The sequence below is a fragment of the Corapipo altera genome, unplaced genomic scaffold (genome assembly GCF_003945725.1).
Source record: "Corapipo altera isolate COAL_440 unplaced genomic scaffold, ASM394572v1 44b, whole genome shotgun sequence".
Taxonomy (NCBI): Eukaryota; Metazoa; Chordata; class Aves; order Passeriformes; family Pipridae; genus Corapipo; species Corapipo altera.
Window position 1 is genome coordinate 1,852,026 of NW_020884932.1, and position 21,552 is coordinate 1,873,577.

The following is a 21,552-nucleotide window of genomic DNA, read 5'->3' on the forward strand; positions in this document are numbered from 1 at the left end:
AATTTGGCTTAGTCTCTTGCCACAAGAATCAACCTTTAACAGATAAATTGACAAAGAAATTGACAATTAAGAGATGCAACTTATGCCATGCTTTTTTGTTAAGTGTTTGAATTTCATGAAATAGGAACATGTTGTCAAATATATAAGATATACATACATGGAATGTGATAGTCTGAAAAGTCTACAAAGAGATTCTAAAGAGTCTTCTACTTATACTCCCAAAAATCAATAACCTGCAGAAACAATGTGGTCTGTAATCCATTACACTGAAAGCTCTGGAGAGCAATAGAAGCCACATGGAACAAAGCCATATGTATTTAAATTGAATGCCTTATAAAATTAGATGAATAAATGTCTTGGAATAACACACCCACTTCTGTAAATATACAGGTTGCACCAGCTGGCGCATTAAAAATAAGAAAACAAGAAGCTGGAAGAGTTGCTATTACCGGGAAGATCCAAACCAATGGACTGTATGGATATAGATATGTTTGAAGGCATCTGCTCTTCCTGTTACAAGGTAAGGCACAAAAGGATTTCTCTGCTGGTTTGCTTCTCTTCAGTGCAGTGCACTGCCCAAGTTGGTGATGAAGGTGTTCTCCAAAGCTTGTTCAGTCTAACTGTGGCCAGTTATTAATAACAGTGTATAAATGGATGATATGCACACCTCAAAAGGCCTCAAATTCCAAAAACAAATGATAAATGTGGATCCTTGGAGCCTGTAAAATTCAAAATTTTGTTACATGAAGTATCTGTTTAGATAGCTCTACAGGTTGTCTATTTTTAGTATGTGCTAATAGAAGACCTTCCAACCCACCTAAGATGTCATTTTTTTTTTAATGTGCTTGTTAATTGCTGTACATTGAAGTAGACTTGAAACCTGTACTTAATGTAACAGCTAGTCACGAGAAAAAGTCTCTAAACTGGATACCAGAAAATATCTCTAACTGGAGATTCAAGTTATGCAATTTTCTTTGTACAGTTTTAGTGTTCTTTCACTTTCAGGATTGTTATATGGTTTGTTTACAAAATGTGCTGCATTTTACTTTTTTTTTCTGTCAATAAAAATAATTACTTTTTGGTTTAAGCTGTAAGATGGTGGAGATCTTAATACATTTTCTAGGCATCTTTTACCTGATGGCTAGATATACTGTTACTTGTTCTGAATGTTTCTTTTACTGAGTTGTTTTCAGGGAAGGTACGAAACAGATTTTCAGGAAGTTACTTGAAACTGTAGAAACACTTGAGAAATACATGAACTGATTTTAAAGTAAAATTTCTCATTTTCAAGATGATGTAGTTCTACATGGCTGGGGAATGGCTATGTGGGACTTCTTTGTATTTTAATAATTCTGATCAACACAAGTTTGCTACAGAGCAAATGCAGAACCACACCAGCTCTGTGTTACCCTGAGGCTCAAATCAGGCAGCTGTGCAGTTGCAAAAAGAGGCTGTTACAACTGGAACTTAACTGGTGTCTGCTTTAACTCAGAGAGGCTAAAGAGAGGACTTTCAGCTGAAGTCAGCATGACACTTCATTTCTCCGTTTTCACCAGCCAGTGAAAATGATAAGGAAACAATCTTGTACAAGTGCACTGCCATTGCTTCTATTCTGAATGGAAATGCTGACCACCAGTGTTATCAATCTGCCATTTTCACAAGCGTGAGACAACCACTCTTATTCTTCTTTTGTGGAAGAAATAAAGTGAAGAGATCCTAAGCTGGGGAATGTAACAGACTATGGCACTGCATCCTGCAGAAATAGAAAGGGCTCCCTGGTATGCTGAAATAGCAGGAATGAAATGTGTGAAGTATTCAGAAAATACAAAGATAAGCAATAGCAAATACAACTTACAAGGAAAAACACGTTCAAACTCTTGAGTACTTGGAACATTCCAGTAATTTTCCATAATCGTTGTTATGAAGGAATGTACATAGAATCTGTATTGCCACCAGTTATGACCAGCTTCCACAAGTGTAAGTACCTGCCTGGTCTGTGCTTTCTTGTTTGAACACCTTTAAAAAAGGTGTTTGCCGGGGGGGAGGGGAATGCCATCTTTGGTTCTGCATATGTGAGATCACAATACCTTTTCCTGTTGCCACCTTGCCTGCTTTAGTCACATCCTTCTCTGAATTGGAGCTTCTGAGTTTGTGCTTCTTGGCCCAGCAGGGAGCCCAGCCTTGGACAAGGGCCTCTGGCTGTTGCGTGGCAAGTAATCCTTCCAAATAGGATTTGCATTCTTGCAGCAACCATTCTGGGGATAGAGAATGAATACATGGAGGCAAATTCTGCTTACACAGACATAGCTCAAGCCCAGCCATTCAGAACACAAGTTGATGACAGACAGAGTTGCACAGAAATTGAGTACTTTCTGAAAAGAACTGGTACTAGTGGCTAAGAAAAATGTTCAGGGTCAGAGTGTTCTGCAGTGTCTTAGTTAACTGGATTTATAGGCAATGCTTCACAGCAGAAATGTTGTTAGAGCCAGAGTTGCTTTGTTAGTTTTCATTTGCCAAAGGCTGTTGTCCCTGTGGAGTTGCTGTGTGGAAATGTGAGCTTGCAACCCAGCTACTTCTGTGTATGGTCTTGGTCTTCATTTAAAACTTCATTGCTCTTTCAGTGCTGTGCTGTCTCTGCTTTAAAGCACCTGAGATGGTCTACTATAGTGACTCTTGTATTTGGGATGGTAGCCTGAGGCTGCAGGGTAGCATAAATAACTGGAGGTAATAGTGGCTTAAATCAAAGCCAGACTCTGAATCCCTGAGCTTTTATATTGCGTTTTATTTATGGGTATGATTCTTGATAGCCTTCTGGGTGTGTTTACCTTTTTTTGGCTGAGAAATTATTGAAACGCCAAACAAAGCTTAGGAAGTGAAGGAACAAGCTACCTTCTGGTTTATACCCAACACAGTTATTCTGATATTAACAGAAGCTATGTGAGTTTCAGTTAATATTTTTCAGCAATCTGAGTTTTAAATGAAAGCCTTAAGAAGAAGCGCCTGAAGACCTCTGGGGAATCATGGATTAGAAATGTTCAAAACTGAATAAAAATTTTCTTCAACTTATCCAAATGTTTTGTAGTTCATATTTAGTTGTATGTGGGGGTTTTGTTGTTTTTTTTCTTTTTCCTGCTTTCACTGCAGAACATAGGGATGTGGTTTTTTCCTGTGTTGAAGCACTGGTAATTTATAATTGAAACATTTATTTTCAAGCTGAAATCAAAATGAGTTGATTTTGCTAGAAGTTCACAGTTCAGTGGAAGATTTCCTTATAGTTAAATAAATAAATTTATTTTGCTTATGACTTAGTCCTGTCTTTCTCATATCTGGTGCATTGAATTTTATGTTCCTATTATTCACTTTTCTAGTAGTGCTAAGGGACCCCAGGCCTTGATGAGGCCTCAGTTGTGCGATGTACTGTGCTGGGTCCCCACATAAATTGCAAATGCATCCTTCTGCAAAGAACATATGATCAAAGAGGCAAGAAAGATTAGATGGGTATGACCCAGTAGCGCAGGGACAGTGAGACATTTTTCATCAGCATGGGTAAGCAGTGGCTTCAAGAACCTGCAGGCAGCCATTTACATACACAGCTCTATAGCCTTGAGGTGACTGTGTGCTAAGGTGGTGGAGAATCAAAGCGTTTCATCCATGCAAGTGGGGAAGGATCTGAAGAATTGCCCATCTCATCACTATAGTACTCCTTCTACACTGTTTTGATTTGAATAAGAGCAGTTGATTTAAGTCCACTTGGAAGTGGGAGCAGCTTCTTGGCAGTGGGGGGAAGCCTTTTCCTTTTGGAAGTGAATGTGACGTGCAGCTCGCCTGTCCCCCTGTGTAATTTGTCCTGACATTTGCTGGCACAGTAAGTTCTTACTAACTGCAGTGACACTTGCCCTGTGTGACATAATTCGGAAGACTTTTTATAATACTTCCACTTGAACTGAAAGCAGCCAAACTGTCTTTTCTAATTTCAGCTCTCTTGATCCCTTGTCCCCGATGATAAGTTCTGCTTTGCAGTGTTTCCCAGCAGTGCCTGAAGTAAAAAGATGAGATAGCAGCTAGCAATCCACGGTTTTTCCCCTGTCGCTGCTCAAGAGCATGCTAGAAGTCATTGATCCTTTATGCGCTAAATCCTGAAGGAGTTAGCTTCAGAAGTTAGCCCTCCTAAAGCAGACATTAAGATATAGAAGTAACAACAGCCACCTAGTAATAAAATGTTTGTTCTTGCCTCTGTTTACTACTACTAACGTTGGATGCTAGTCACAGAAAATTATATTCAAAATCCATCAAAAGGAAAAGGTTATGAAGCAAGATCAGAGTCTAAACAATCAAAAAGAATGCATTTCTTCTAGTTTTGATGTGGGAATTATTACAACTTTATTTTTAATTTGTTTCTGCAAGGAGAGTATTCAGTATTCATCAGTAAAGAATACCTAAACACTTGTTGCTACTTAGTCATCTATTCAAGCAGCATGTGAGATGTGGCAATTATTTCTTGATGACTAGATGAAAAATACAGTTGTTTTGATAACGTTTCATTCACGTTGATGCCACTGAATGTGCATAATTCACTCCACTTGATGATTTGGCCCTGACAAATTTGATTACTAACAGAAAACAATAACATATCTTTTGGGGTGGTAGGAGACTACCATGTATAGTGGGGGTGAAAAGTTCTGTGGGTGCAGTTAAATGCTGTCAAGTGTGGTGGGGAATTCACCAGTAAGTGGAAGAAGTTTGGGAGTATGACCCCTTGTTCAATATCTGATATGAAAGTAAATTGGTAAATTTAGAGTGGGAAATCTGATAAAAGGATAAACTTGCTGTGAGACTCATCTAAGAGGGTCCATCAGTACTGGCAAAAAGAAAGAAGCAGGAACGTGGTCATGCAGGATGTGTAGTGCTTCCTCTGGTTTATCATCAAACATAGAAATGAAAACTGGGATACTTTTAGGTGTCTACTTGTTTAGCCTCAGGGTCCTCACAACCCATAAGGAGCCTTAGTTTTGAGGGCAACCTCGTATCAGCTATGTGGGGTGGGGAAATGCCCTTATCCCACCACCTCTCCCCTCCCCCCCATACAGATGGCCACTGAGATTAGCCCAGGATCACGCAAAGCAGAGATCTAAATTCCACTTCTAAAACTAAGCACCAGACCTGTCTATTCACTCAATGCTCTTACATCCGTGGGCTGATCTTTCTGCAGAATGAGTGGGCCTATCCTCAGTTAGATTAAGGATCAGTCTGTTAAATTTCAGCTGTGCATTTCTAGGTCATATTTAAAGTGAGTAAAAAGGTCACACTTCAGTTCAACTATTTGCTCTTCAGGAAGAGAACCAAAAATAGTAAATGGAATACAGAGAACTACAGAAATTCAAGGGAGACTCAGTTTTGGAATTCAGCTTCTTACAAGAAGGAGGCCAAACTGAACTTTTAAACTAATCTGTCTGCAAAGGTGAGGTTGCAGCTGAGACAGCATCATCTTGTTGTGCTAAAGAGGTCCCTGTAAATGAAGATCCTCATACAGGAAGTTAAGTCAGTACAGAAAATGTATACGTATGACTGGTGTACTTGTTTTTGTATCTGTGGTATTAATTACATGTTAAATTACTAAAAGTGAATTTTTAAAGCTCTATTGGTGATATAGCCTTTCTTTTTTGTTTCTGGTTTTGTTGGGGTCTTTTTTGTTTGTTTGTTTTGTTTCTGGGGGTTTTTTGTGTTTTTTTTTTGTTTTTTGGGTTTTTTTCCTACTTACATGCATGTGCTAATTGCTTAGATTTAGTTAGTTGTAAAACTGCTTAAAAGCCAGCCTTTGTAAAAGCAAATGCAAAGTAACATTCTTTTAAAAAAACTGTCATTCGGCATTTAGCACCCCAACAGCACTGCTAAGAAGTCAAAGGAGTGCCTGCAAGTAGGAAGGCAGAAGCACATCAAGTGAAGTTTCACAAGTGAAAGCCAGCATCCTCTTTTGCACATACTGGGGATGTTTAAAGCTGTGAAGATCTAGCTGACGACTGAGTTGTTGAATCTAAGTGCTTAAAAAGTGGGGAAAGATTTTGACTTTTAAATGCTCTGTAAAAGCCTATTTTCGTGCATTTCAGTGTAGGATTCAAACTTATTGTTGGCTTCTTTCTGAATGTGTATAGGCGTGGGGAACTGATACATATGATAGACTATAGGTCTAGTCAGAGGAAGGAACGGTTGTGGGTTTTTTTTGGAAAGTGAGACAAGATCTGGTTGGGGGTTTTTGCCATGGCTTTAACTAATTTCCTAATTCATCCACCTTAAATCTTTCCTTTGGTTAAATGGAGTAGTAGTTTCTTTTGACTTTGGGAATGAAATGCGGGAGGGAGGGAATATATGTGCAGTTGCTGAAGATCCAGATTGTTAAAAATGCAGACTACTGCTATTATATGACTTTGGTCTAGTTTGAACAACATAATCAGCAGGCAGCATTGTCTAAGCATCCTAGTGAACTGCCAAACAAGTATTTAATATACTAAATCCTCTTTTGTGTTGTCTTTTGTATGCATCAGTGTCGTAACTCTTGTTCTCTTTTATAGCTATTCAGAGAAAAGATTGGTGCTTTTCTGAAAGCTGTATTCTTTGTCCTAGTTCTTTTTCTGAATACTCTGAAGAATAGTACTTCTTGCTCATTTAGCTGCATCTTCTGCTGGCTTTCCTTGCTCAGCTTAGTCAAATCTTGGAGGTAGGATATATTGTCTGTAAACTTCAGGTAGTTCAGCAGTTCTGCCTTTTATGCTGAGTCTTTTTTTCCCCCCACAATTCTCCAGAAGAACTTTCAAAGCTAAGAATGACTTCAGAGTCACCTTGATCTATTCTTCTTTCTGATTTGGTCTGTTAGCTACTCTTGTGATAAAGATAACTGTTCACCAAAAATGGTGAAATGTAAAATCTTATTCTCAGAGTTTTTCTTTAAATTGAAGGGTGTTTTACCTATCACAATAGATCTATTAATTTGCAATTGTTGCTTTCCCTTTTGAGATGCCTTCTTCGTGTCTTTGAGAAGAATCTCTCAACATGATGTTGTCTTAGGCAGACATTGTTTACTTTATTTCCCGACTCTACCATACAACCTAATAGCTTTCAGAATGGAAGTTGTCAGGTACCAAGTGGCAGGAACCCTCACACTATTATTCTACACTTTCTTTGGCAATTTAATAATACTGTATTCTTCAGTTTTCTGTTTCTTAGTAGTAATTGACATATTTCTTCATCTTCCATGGAGGTAGGACCTTGATATTCCCCTTTTGGAGAGTGTGACATCTTCCACTCTTCCCCTTAGGCTCTTGAAATTCTTCCTTCATCTTACTGCACCTTTCCAGGTTAATTTTAGTTGTCTGCTTACGGGTGATCAGTCTTGTTTTATCCAGCTTTACACTAAGTGGGATCTTCTTTGTGTTTCCCTCCTGGGACTGTCTCATCCTTGAACTTTTGCTCTGTGGAAAAGTAGAAATATTCTGCTTCTCAGTCACACAAAAAAATCAAACACATTTTCATGCTAGTAGGTAGCTTTTGTTTGTCTTATCTAATTTCATATCAAATAGATTTACATGGTGTCTCAACCTGCAAGGAAATCATGCTAGCATGCCTATAATCTTGTGCTAAACTTATTAGGCATCATCCCTCTCTCTTGCAGCATCAATTATGTGTATATATATGAAAATCATGCTTTGTGCTCTTCACACAATCATGTATAACTTCCCAGTGAATTTCCATTTGGTATCTCCTAAGAGTTTCCAGTCTTGTTCCATGCAGATTCTTTGCTAATTTAAAGTGTCTGCTCCCGTGATTCAAGTTGAAGGACACCTGACTTTCAGACTTGGAGGAGTGAAGGAAATTCAGAACTTGTTAAAGAAATTTTGGCAAGAGATAGAGGTGGTAATTTTCAATAACTCATACAAAAATAGGTTAAGAAATCCTAATGCCTGATTTCTCTCTGATATAAGTGACACCACATATTTTAAAGTAACCTCAGAAATAAAAGACCAAAATAGAGGAGTGATATGCTGTACATATGGCAGATCAGAGCAAAGCAGTCCTAATGAAATAGCCCTTCTTTCTCTCTTCACATAAGCAGCTGCTGAGAAAGAAGTGTTGTGATTTTCTCCTGCACAAGTAGAAAAAGCACAGGAAGGTGATGTGATGAAACCTGTAAGGGACATGCTCCTTAAAAAATTCCCTAGCATATGAAGACTCTCTATGCTGATCAGAAAAGCTGTCCAGGTATAGAAGAAGCCATTATGCCTATTTTCCTGAAGATCTTTCCCCTTAAAACTGCAAAAAATAAGGTGTGCCTCTGTTTCAGTGGAGCAAAGAGAAATGTGGGAAAATGTGTTTTAAACAAATATAATTTGTATATAAATTTGTGTTTGTATCAAAGATCCATTATAATTCTTCATAGTGAAAGGAATAACTGCAGATGAGGATAATGGTTCTGCTGCTTCTCTCAAGTTTCCTGTGTAGCAAACTAGTAAATGAACAAATTTAAAAAGCTTTTAGAATCTTAAAAAACCCAAACACAGATTGTTGCTCAGTGTAATTATTGGAAGGGCTAGACAGCTAGGCTTTACTGATTTAAGGCTACTATTAGAACCTATCCCCATATACGTATATAAAATACAAAAATCTTAGACTAAATGGTGTATTTACCATGGAATGTGTGGTGTTGCAGCCCAGAGATATGTTTGGGAAGTGCTTTGAGATTTGTAGATGAAAATTGTTATATAGGAAATATGCAAACTATTAGAATTTGAAAGGGGTAAAGGTTTATATCTACAATTAAATAATTGTCTACTTGCCAAAATATGTGTTTAGTTTTCAAGAACCATAGTGTACAGAGTTAGAATTAGGTTTGGATACTAGGGTGCCAGCAGTGACTTTATCTTACATTTTAGGTATCTGCAACTAATAGTACAAAACCAGTCTAGCGCTCAGTCTGATAGCACAGCCGTTGAGGGTTGGTGCTGAGGCAGGAGCCTGGGAGAGAGAGCTGGGGAAGGTGTTGAGGGGGTGGGAAGATTTTCACGCTCTGCACAAGTAACATAAGCTCTGTGTTAAATCTAATATCCTGAAATCTGACATGGATAGCTATCCTCGGGGGATATTCATAGGCTAGTTGTAAGTTTTTATGTGAGAGAATTCACTGAAACATTGCAGGATGGTAGCTGTGAAAATTTTTCCATAGACTTTTTTCAATGCTTTTTATCTCCAGTTTAACCTCATGTTGTGCTGAATCGCCTTCATTTTCCCTCTCTCATATGAAATGCATTAGTTGGTTGTGACAAATACTCAGATCGATTGCAACAATGGGATCATTCGCTGTTTTTCTTCAAAATTCCACTATTAGTGCTCTGCAGCTGTGGCATGCTACCTTGAGGTGATGTAGTGACCTAGTCTCAGGCTTTCAAAGTGTTTTGTGTGCATTAATTAAACTTCACAATACCCTTCTGAGGCACTATCTGACTTGTGTTACGCAGTGCTCTGTGAGTAGTTATACTGTAATTAGTACAGCTGTTTATGAGTGGAAGTATGGTGATGCCAATATTAGAAAAATAAAAAACCATTAGGGGCTTAAGGCATCAATGGTGTTGGGTAAAATCATGGAAGCTAGCCCTGTCAGATGTCATATATCCTCCTCCCAAGTTCTTAATACTATAATAACAGGAATGCCAAAAGTAAAAATCATGGATCTCAGCTCCTGGGAGAGTGATTTCATCGCTGGGCAGGGTTTCCTTCCTTAGGACCTTCTGTGTATTTGCCTTAACCCACCTTCTTTCTGCCTTAGTTGCAGAGAAACAGTCTGGCACTAAATAAAATTTTAAGTGAAGGGTAGTTCCAATTATACATCTCTTCCATAGGGCACTGGCACTGTCTTTCTTCTTAAGTTAGATATACAAGGAATCAGACTGAACTACTCGCTGTGTAATTGATAGTGCATGAGAACTGACAACATTCAGGCACCTTTTTTGAATAGAATACCATTACTGATGTGCAAGGCAATTTAGTTCTGTTGGTTTAGCTTGTTGAAAAGCAACCAAAACATAACCACCATTTTTTATTTCGCTCATATCCCTGTGTCACAACCCCCAATTTTTTTGTGTTGAAAGCTAAGATTCTCATTCTTTAGAGAGGCTGCACAACTCCACTTTAATATTATTTGTATTATCATGTGAAGTATAATAGAGGGGGGGTTATATTGTATAATAATTTTTGCATTATAACTGCTGCAAAACTTGCAAAATGTGATCACCAAAGGACTGCTAAAACTGATTTCTTATTGCTGGAGCTTACCATCTGTAGCTGACAGCTGGATATACATGTAACTTGGTAAAGGTCAGAAGTAATCCACCGCTTTGCATTCTGGCACTGCAGACCCTTTCTAAATACAGTAACTAGTTGCAGAGGTAGGTTCTGTTCAGATCTCCATCATACAGTGTGATGAGAAAAGTAGCTAATGAAAGCTTAGTTTTTTTGTTTTGAGAGGGCTTGCCCTCTGATTTGCTGCAACATTGCCATCATCCAAAGTAACATGCTGATTCCTCCGAAATAACACACTGACCACAAATATTGTTCAGTAACAGAAAAATTAGCTGATACCATACTGCTGTGTGGGTAGGGGCAAGAACTGTCACAGAGATACAGGATCTATGCATGTTTGTTCATTGGTTTTTGGGATCTGTCCTATAGCTGAATTTATTTGCCCTGTTTGCTTCTGTATTTTGAACTGTGGTTTATTTATTTTTAAGTTGCCATTTGTTTGGGGCTTTGTTTGTGGTTTTTTGTTTGTGGGTTTTGTTTGTTTGTTTGTTTTGGGATTTTTTTGTCTTTGACTGGTATTGGAGGTATCACCTCAAGGGAATCTACAGAGGCATTTTCTCCTATTTATGCAGCATTTTCTACAGGAAGGATAATCTGGTCCCTACTTAGTATGAGGCAATCTTCAGTAATTTGTTCCTCTGTCTTGGCTGCAGAAAACAGACTACATCATGTATATTTTTGAAAAAGCATGAGAGATCTCTAAGTGAAATTAAAAGTAAACTTTCTATTGACTTAATGGTTGAAATTGTGTTCGGTGTTTTTGTGCAGTTGTTTTCAATGATTTGGACAGGACTGATCACTGCAGAATGACAAAGATTTAATAGAAAGAAAATAGGGTTAATTAGAAACTGTGGGGTCTTGCAGTGACCTTGGAGATCACTGAAGTAGGCGTGACTTGTTGGACATGATACTAGTTTCTTGTCTCCAAAACAGTGGTAACCCAAAGTGTGGATAAGGTTGTTGTAAAATGCACTTATCCAGAAGGTGTCATTCATCAAGATAAAGCAGCTTTTTTTGTTTTTGTTTTGGAACTGTTTGAATAAACATGAATCAGATAATTCCTCTACTATTTATTCATGAGTTAATATGGGAGATTTTGGTCCTGTGCTATTAATGATCATATTTTTACTTGCAATGTTTTTGTACAGTGTCTTTAGTTGGAATGCTTCTCTCAGAGGTTATATTATTTTTATTTTGCCCAAAGTCAGAATTTCTTCTGTTGTTTTTGCAGTACAACAGAATTGTTATGCTACCATATTTTTATAGTCTTCTGAAAAACACTGTCCTTTGATTTCAGCATCACTTCTGTGTATTTAAAAGGCTGATGCAATATAGTCTCTTTCAGATCAGAAAAATCAGTGAACACTCCAGCATGTTTGGGATGAATGACAAGTACTAGTTTGTCCTCTCCAGAGCTTTTATCTCTACTCCTTTGCCTTCATTGGAAGGAAAAATTCAACTATTAATATTTTTATTCTCCTTTATTCAGTGAAGATACAATTCAAAATGTAATAGCTAACTGCAGAGTGCCATAGACATGTGATAAGATAATAAATTACCTTAAAAACCAGATGACTTTCTGTTACTTATTCTTGATTCAGGACCATGTAATTTCACAGCTATGTTCTTAAGCCAGTGTCCTTTCAGATACTCTTTCACATTTATTATAGTAGGTCAGGTTTGGCCAGTTCACTATTTGGTATGAACAGAAGTACTAGAATCAGGTTTCAAAATAACTTATCTGTTCTGATCTGTGCAATGAAATACCAGTAGTTTCAGAGCTTTTTTTTTTAATTAATATTTACAGTGTATTTATACTGTCTTTCAAGTCATATAATTCAACAGCAGATGATGAAAAAGATGACAGATAACTTGACTCATTGTCATGCCAAAGCAGGATTGTTCCTGGTGTCATATTTTCCATTGCATTGCCTATTACCCTTTTTGGTAACTTGAAGGACAGATTGCCCATAATTTCTTCCTTCTCTCTTGGTAAGGTTCAGGTTCCTATGTGAGTTTCAGTAAGAGGCTCATTCTTTATTTCAGGAAGCAGTTCATCAACGTAGAATGACATTGGCTGAGTTGATCCAGATGAACCTACGTATTTCGTGCAATAATGGAGCAGTTTATAAACCTTAATGACTGAGTAGTGAAATTGGAAAAGAAAGAATATGACCCCTTGACTTCTAAGGGCCAGAAAAGGTAGAGGTGTTTCTGCTTGAAGGTCAGCCGTGTAACCATGCAACTGCCTCTTGCTGCAGGAGAGTACAACCAGCCAAGTGGGTAAGTGTACACCACATGCTATTTAAACTAACAGAGCTTATAAAAGGAAAAGAGGCACTTTGCTGGAAGACTTCTGCCTCAAGTCAGCATGACTTCCTAACTCAAGTTCTCGCTCTTTATCCCTTTTATAGCTACACAGAGTCTTTTCAGGTGGTTTATTAAGTGATCGTTTTAAGGGCTTGACAGTAAACACTGGGCTTTGTCTTCCAACCTCCTGGGAAAATTCAGTGGTAGGTAGGTTGTCAGCCAGGAAAAATTGGGGATTCAGTCCCTTTTTAGAGATGTGGCAGTGTTCTGTAACCAGAATTACTAACCTTCTCATAATCTGGAGAGAGAGAGGCTGATCTGTAGTATGAGTCTTTTCCCATTTTATAATTCTTAATCTACATGAAAGAATTGGCAGTCCAGCCTACTTATATAAAGTCATCTTAACCCAGGTAAAACTTTTTATTTCTCCTCTCTTCTTTTCCACAGTCTACCAGACTTACTCCTCAAGTAAACCTTTAATTGTATTTAAAGGATTACTTTTATAAAGTTTCCTTTACATTCTCAAAATTACTCTCGATTTCTTCCACAAGTAATCTCTAGTGTGCAAGTGTTTCAAGTGAGCTCTTTCTTCAAGTGGAAAGTTTTTGTACTCTTCTCTTATTTAATAAAGGAAAACATATTGAAGAAGTTATAAAACTTGAGTCTCTGTAGCTTTTATTGTCACTTAAACTGGCTGCCATAAGTGATGACTGAAATATGTACAATCCAGCATTTATCTTGCTTGATTAGCAGATCCATCCTGAATTTTGTTCTTCCTGACCCTGTAGAAGTGAAACTGCTTGCCCATCCTTTTCAATTCTGGCAACCTAATTAGCTCAGTAGGATTAAAAACAAACAAACTAAAAAAAAGGCAAATGGTTTATCCTTGGTTTTGAAACCAGATGCTAGATATTCAGTCCCATTTGTTGTCATCATTAAGGATTGTGCTGACAAAAGCACTTTATTCATGAAAAAAGAAGATGAAGGGGAAAGGGGAAGGCAAAATACATAGGACTGAGGGATGTGCATGTGGCTTGGTAGATTTAGCAAGTGGAGAGGGTGGGGTAAGAGTTCCCAACTTCACAGCTGATTGACTGATTTTCTTGGTTTAACTGATTTGCTCTGTGACTCAAAGTACCTTTGCTCTTCAGGATGCCCATCCATAAGAAGGTTGTGTTACCTGATTTAAAAAGGGTTCTGCAGATTGTTTGTAAAATGCTTTGGGAAACTTGAATGAAAAGATTTCTATGTAGATAGGTACAGATGTAGAAATAAATGTAGCTTATGCATTTAAGCCTGAGCCTTAATGCATCTGAGCCTAGTGCTGTTACAGAGCACAGCATTACTGCCACCATGGAAAGGATGAAATCCCCTGGGAGCTGTTAAGTAGTTCCTCAAGTATTTTCATACATTTACTATGTTACTTTGGCTTGGTAACAAATGTGGGGTCATATGCAGCTTAGTACATGGAAAGAGGGAGAAGTGTGGGGAGAAATGATCATTTGTTGAGGTTTTTTAATTCCTTTTGTGCTCTTGCTCTGTCATTAGAACCAAAATCCATTCTGTCGCTCCTCCGGAGCTCTAGCTATTTACTCAGTGTTAAGCCACTGGCATTTTAAAATGAAAGAATTTCCATACCCAGGAATTACATCCTGAGGGAAAATAGAAGGCTTTTTCAAGCATGCTGTTCCTTGAAGGCAAGCGCTGGGTAGATGGTTCACTGGTCAGCTTCAGGGTGGCAGGTTTTAGAGGATTATAGCAGCTCTTCTCTGATACACTTGCTTCTCCTATGGCTCATCAGTTCCATTTGCAAATCACTCAATTTTTAAACCATTTAATAACTCTGTCTTAAAAACTATTAAGTGATCGGCAAAAAATAACACCAACCTACTCTACCACAGCACTATAGGATTCATGCCCCTTGCTTTGTGTCTTGGGTGTTTTTCCTTTAGATTCCTTTTCCTTCTCTTTCCTCAATTTCAACTGTCCTTGTGGCAGTAGTGTTCAGATGGAGTAGAAGGCAAGAAGGGAACTAATTCCCTCAAATGCACCTCAATGCTACACCATTGACAGAGAAACCTATTGGTGTGTGTCAGCAGGGAGGCAGGAAAGAGGTAACAAGGCATGAAGGGAAAGCTAAAAAGCCATGAAGATACAAGGGAGCAGTGTTTGTCAGAGAAAGATAAGTAATGTTGTCAAAGTAATATGCAGTAAAAGAAAGACAGCTGGGGACCTAAGGTAAAGGTAGGCAGAACTTGAAAGTGGACTGAACACCAGCCTTCCCAGACAGAGCCTTCTCTCTGCTGAATGGCCCATGGTGAGCTGCTGACTACTGGGGAAAAAACCTTTGGCCTCTTCACACTGAGCTAAAAGACCCAGGTTTCTAGATCAAAAAACACTCAGAACTCTTAAGTACTTTGATTCATGTTTGTTCTTGGATATTCAGGATGGAGCCACAAGGTGTCCTATGCCATTAGTACATGGGTACAAATTGAAAGAGAAGAAATTTAGGTTAGATATTAGGAAGAAATTCTTTACTGTGAGGGTGGTGAGACATTGGAACAGGTTGCCCAGGCAGGTTGTGAATGCCCCATCCCTGGAAGTGTTCAAGGTCAGGTTGGATAAGGCCTCGAGCAACCTGGTCTAGTGGGAGGTGCCCCTGACCATCGTAGGAGGGGATTGAGACTAGATGATCTTTAAGGTCTCTTCCAATCCCCTAATTCTCTGATTTTGTGACTAGGCCATGTGGCAAGGGAGAAGCTACAGTGTTGCAACTAGAAGGTATTCATTTTGCCTAGCCAGTGTGGCTGCATCAACACTAATAAATTAAAGTGGCTAGCATGCTCAGAGTCACCCTCAGGCCCTGAGCACAGCTAGCTACATGCAGCTCATCCCTATATAATGGAATTTTTTTTAGTATGTAAACTGCTTGCTTGGGGTGGTATTTGTATGTTGCTAACTCCCAAAGTTTGTCTGGGAATTGTCATAACCAGGACAGTGACCCTTTGAATAATTTAAAAGCCTTGATGATTGCACGGTAAGATATACAAGTATCCCCAGAAATGCCAAGGCAGTGGATAGAATTTAAAAAAAAATTATTTAGAAGGCCAGAACACAAAAACCCACAGTGTGGTTTGCACACTGGGCCTCGGGGAGCCAAAGGCAAGTTCCCACCCCCTCAGGGCCCTTTTTATCCTCTCTGTTTCTCCCCTGCCTTCCCAAGGCCTCAGTATATGCCTTTTAGGGCTATATCTCTTCTCACATACCAGAGAGCGAGGCTGAGCGCTTCCCTTCTGTGCGCAGGGCAGGGGAGAGGGGAAGACATTGAAACTGCCTTTGAGAAACAGTAACCATTTAGGCAGAAAGCCTTCCTAGTGAAAACAGAGTTCTAACTTACCGTTACAAATTTTTCCAGAAATATAGCTATTCCTACATGATTGGTATCTAGTGTTCAGGGTACAACAGGTTGGCTTCTCTGAAGGGTATGGAGAGGGTTGGAAAGAGGACATTGCAATGATAATGAACGGTTTAGACTTAGGCAGTGAGGGTGCACAGTGAGACACCTTGATCTCGACAGTTCTTGACACCCAAAGTATTTTGGATTGACTTTACCCCACCTTCAGGAACTGAGAGAATGTTTTGAACAAGTTTTGCTTCTGAATGTCTGCAGTTTGTTTGAGCATGAGGAGTCAGTTGGCAAAGTGAACAGGGACAGGTTTCAAGTTTCCCACAGAACTGCTTCAATTTTTCACAACTCTCTGCACGAGGAAAACAAGATTATTAGGACTTTATTCCATGAAGACCAGCCATAAAACACGGCTTAGAAGAGGCACTTTTCTGTTGACTGCACAAGGAATTGCACTTGCCAATACCCTTATGTGAATGTGATCCTAATGCCTGTTTGCAGCAATGCTGTAAGCAGACGTATACTATGGTTTATTTCTAACTACAGTCTTACTTAGGAATGAGAAATTTGTACATGAGAATGATTTATTTATTTATTTGAAATCACAGACACAGGCATTTCATACTGAGGTCTGCTGCTTCTGTAGTGCAACTTATTATCCCAAAAATGATCTGGGGTTGCTTCTCTCTGAATTCAAGCATCTGTGACGTTAATGTTACTGCATTTTATAATTGGTACTTGATAGTTTAAGTGGATAATCAGCTAAGACATAAATGCAGCTTACCAGGAAACAATTGAAAATTTAGGATAATAAGGCTGATTAGACACTGTGTTATGCTAGTCTCATGCTAAGATAATTCTACTGAGAGGGAGCTGTACAAATAATGCTGTAAAATACACAGTGGTCAGGCAGACCCTCTTCACATATGCTTGACTGCTTATCTTTGAGCAGCCACAGTCTGAAAGGTAGTAGGCTGCTGCTAGTGAGAAAGATTAAATGCGCCTCAAGTCTAGGATTTTAGACATTGCTTTGCTGTGATCTTTGTTACTTCTCTCATAGAGAAGTTTGAAAACCAGTTAATAACATCTCAAAGCAGTCACTGTTTCAAATACTTTTCTCCTGTTATCTAGGCTCTTATTTTAGATTAAAACATGAAGGGATAAGCGTCTTGCCCAGCACTACAAAAACCTAGTGGATTTTAGCATTCGTTTCAAATGCTTGTTTGCTGCTAAAGAAGGTGGTAATGCTCGCAGAGGAGGGAACTGCATGTGGGTTTTTTTGGTGGATGAGCATAAGACTGGCAGAACATAATGTTTTCAGGCTCTTAATTCAGGGCCCAAGCAATGGAAGGAACCATGTGGTCCACTTGAGTTGTTAGGTAAAGGTGCATAAATAAAGCTTTCAATTAACTTCATAACTCCAGGTGCAAGGCTTCATGGGGACCAATTTAGTCTATGGCACAAAAGATATTGCTTGGGTATCAGACAGAGGTGAGAAAGCCTGGTGTAAAAGACATTGTTACTGGATATAGTTTCTCATGGTTTTATTTGTAGGACAGGAAGGAGATCACTTACTCTTTTGTCCCAAGGGCTCATTCTGGTCCTATTTCCCATGGCATGGAGACAGAGAGCAAATGGAGAGAGTTCAGTGATGATAATAAAAGTATTTTTTTTCCTAGTGCATGCTTCTCTCATACCAGAAAGTGATTCTACTAAGAAGACTGACCTGTCAGTATCTTATGTTGTTCTGGGACTCACATAACCTGAAGCATTTGGATCCATTTGGCAGATTCTTCTGTACTTATTAGACTCATGAAATCCTTGCATTCTGATGAACAGTTAATGCCCTCTCCAAAAGTGCTGGCCAGTCCCCCAAGTGCCTGTTTGGCACGCCCTTGGGAACTTCGATGTCATAGGAGCAGCAGCTGGAGCTGTATGTTCAGTGGCCTTGTGATGGTTGGTTGAGGTGTGTTAGACATATGCTGTGTGTTCAGGGCTATTTAAAGGATTAATTTACATGAGCCATGCAGCTGAACTGAAGCTAGTGATCTTCAGTCTCTGCTCATTACTCTGCTGTGCTTAAGCATGACAAATTATTCATCTTATTCCCAGTTTCTTTTCCTCACAAAAATTCACTAGGGGGAAAAAAAAACCCTATAAAAATAATATAACATCCTTCTTGACTGGTTGAAAGGGAAAGAATGAATTAATTTCCTTAGCTTGCACCTTCTAGGCTCAGTCTGACAGAAGCCAGCTGGCCAGTCTGTGTGGTTCATAGCTCCAAGTGAGCCACAGTACAGACTTCTCTTACCCAGGAAAGACATTGGGATGGGTGGGGAGCTTTTCTGAGATAAAGGTAGAAGGGAAAGAAAAGTACTGTTAGGAAACAGGCTACCAGAGAAATTATTGCTTTTCTAAGCAATTTGGTGGAATGGCTGCTTTTTGAAGTAACATTCCCAATTTTCTTTCTTAGCTATTGATTATACATCCGGTTATTCTTTAAACTCTTTACAACAGACTGTCTTTTCCATAATGGTACTTTTTTTTTCCTGTACAATGAACGTCACTTCACTGTGTCCTCTCTTTTGTCCAAGTGTAGGAAGCTTCACTTTTTGTTTTGTTTGAACTTAATAGATTTACTTTGTGGTTCTTAAGCTAAGAATTATTATTTTTTATTATTTTGCTTGTAGAAGTGTTGCAGAATTCCCAAAAACCATTGTCCAAAAGGAACTGGCTCCCATTTGAATTTTTGCTTTGATGCCAAAGTAATTTCTGTGAAGGAAGGGAGAGGTCAGGCCTTTCTTCAGTGTTTTGTCATTGTAAACATATCTGAACTGATTTGAACAGTATCTGGTAAAATTGGCATCATCCTTAACCTGTGGAAAAATACACTTCACATGCTTGGCTTCCTAAAAACAGTACAATACCATTTCCACCAAGGTTAGAAGATCCCCAAAACTGTGCTAGTAAATGTCTAATTACAGCTGTGGCAGTGGATCAGCACGGCTTTGAGTCAGGAAGATTGAGATATTGATTTCTGTTCATTTTTTGGGGTACCATCTGTACATTGACCTGTCCTTCTGTCAAGCTGCTATTGCTACCTGGGCTATACATTAACTTTCTAATAGACAACTTTTTCCTTTTCCCCCGACATATTTCTGGAATGTTTGTTCTATTTGTCTGTGCATGTATTTATTACTTTATTATACATCCAGCAAGACGAATCTGTCTGAAGAGCAACTGAAAGCTGACTGTGATTCAGCCTTGTCATCACATCAGATTTTTCCAAGGAGAAGTGGAAAATCCCACTATGACTGTCATAGCTCAGCTGCACATCTTAAACCTTATTGAAGAACTCAATTGTACAATTTAGATAATGAAGTGGATCTCAAATGTTTTAATTGCAATGAAACCAACAGGCACACAATGAACATGGCCCTGCCACTGTTAACTGACATAAAACGCTAGGAAATGTCATATTTCATGGTGCAGTTAAAAACCCAACAGCCCTACTACCTTAGCAAGGGTGTCACATGTATATTGTAACAGTAGTTTATGATGGCCATGATTTTTATTGATGACCCTTACTACCCATGTAAAACATGTTTTCTTCTAGAAACTGTATTATCAAACTGACATCACCCCTCTTCTCCTTCCTTTTCTTCTCCACATCCATGGCAACTTTTCACAGTAAATTGATTCAGGCATTTCACCTGTTTAGCTATTTTTAAAAAAAACATCACTCATAGGTTAAAATTGTAAGATGAAATTGCGACATTTCTTACAGTTCCCCTCACACAAGTGTATGTAGCACAGAATTTTATAGAAAGGAAATGTCAAATCCAAATCTTACATAGCAAGAAAAACAAGCCAGTTTGTGCTAAAGAGGCTGATTTGGGTGATTTGGAAATGATCTCAGCTTTGGTAATGAACTGAAGACAAATCACTTGAAAAATCTGAGCCTTTACCTTGTTCCTTCAGAGGAATTACACTAGGCTTATTGTTAAGTAGCCATTTCCAATATGATCAGCCAAAGACAGTGTTAAAGGAAGGAAGTTTGGTTAAGTTCAGAGAAGCCAAATTGGCTCTCTCAAACAGTCAGTAGGAATAGGGTTTTTTGGATTAATTTGGTGCCTTTTACATCCTTATTCTTGCAAAATTGGAAATAGTGTGTGAATAGTGTTCCTCTGGAAAAAAATAGTATTTTATTTGCAGCCTGGCAGGAATGGAGAGATCTGTATGCTGGTTAAAATGAAAGCCAAAGGAAATTGTCTGGGTTGGGTTGCTGCCTGAAGAAAGCTTGCTCTGAATGCGGGACTATGTATTACTTCATGTTAAAAATGCCCAAGTTGTTGAAAATGTGTCTTAGCTAGTAGATTGAATTTATTTAGGGATGTCAGCTGAAGATGCATTCTATCATGGGATGGGAAGTTATTTGTATGTTTTGTGGAAGGAAGCCTCATTTGGTTAGGAAATTAATTATAAATCTTAGGCATTCTCATGTCTGGAGCTTTGATGTGGTAACCTACTGAATTTACAGTCAGAATTTAGTCTGAGGTGGGATGAGAAATAGATCAAGCTAGATAATCTTTCTAGCTGGATGGTTGAGCGCTTTCTCTGGGAATAAACAGCTGACTGACTTTTTTCCTTTTCAAAGTAGTTAGTGTTTTTTCAAGGTATAAACAATGAGGGATGAATCTTCAGTGCATCTGCTCCACATCAGCCAGTAAGAAGTAGTGTGCCTCTAAAAGGAGGCCGAGCCCTTACTGTACTGTGAGTCATTGCCTGCACACGTCCAGCAGTTCTGTTTGCTTCTAGTTGTGCTCAACATACAGCACTTTGGAATGTTTCATTTATAGAGCAGGTCTTGTACAGTTGGTGTGGGCACCTACAGTTGTCAAATGCATTTTAGTTATGAGCTGGTCCTCTGACCAGTGCTGTTTAGTGTCCAGAAATTTCAGACAAAGAGTTGAATCTGGGGGGGTTTTTCTCTTTGCCTGTACAATTCCTCAAGCAGTAAAAAAACTACATGAAAAGGAAAACAGAGTAGTCCTAATTCAGGTCGTCTGTTGTGATAGCCTTGGAATTCAAAGAAAGGCTGATAATCTTCAGGCTTTTGAGGTCCTTTACTACAAAAAAATTGCTCAGTCACACTGGCTGCAGGCCAGTCCCTTTCCTTGTCCTCCTGCATGGGCTATGCAGTTCATAAATAGGATCATACTCTCCATTGTTGACTTCTGTGCAAGCTTGGTATGGGTTCGCTGGGAAAACTGAAGATAAAAAACAGATGTAGAAAATAGAATTATGTGTTCTCACCTGTTTTGTCTGAGGAAAAGCAAGTTGTTTACTGACCTTTCCTTGCTTTAATGATCTCTGTGCTCCAGAGATCATTATTCCAGGAAGCTTTGCTTATCTGCTGGTACCAACTACTAGAGAGTATTATCCTGGACACCTGGTTGACAGAGAATTGTTTATTTACCACTTAAGCAGCT

The 21,552-nt window shown here is 38.8% G+C and overlaps 1 protein-coding gene across 4 annotated transcripts in view; it reads left to right on the forward strand.

Annotated features, from left to right (window-relative positions):
* TMEM108 (transmembrane protein 108) overlaps positions 1 to 21,552 on the forward strand; it is a 162,230-nt gene that overhangs the window by 8,213 nt on the left and 132,465 nt on the right. For all 4 annotated transcript variants that reach the window (XM_027659522.1, XM_027659525.1, XM_027659523.1 and 1 more), the window contains exon 2: positions 391 to 520. The gene's annotated coding sequence lies outside the window, so the exon portion shown is untranslated. The remainder of the gene's footprint in view (positions 1 to 390; positions 521 to 21,552) is intronic.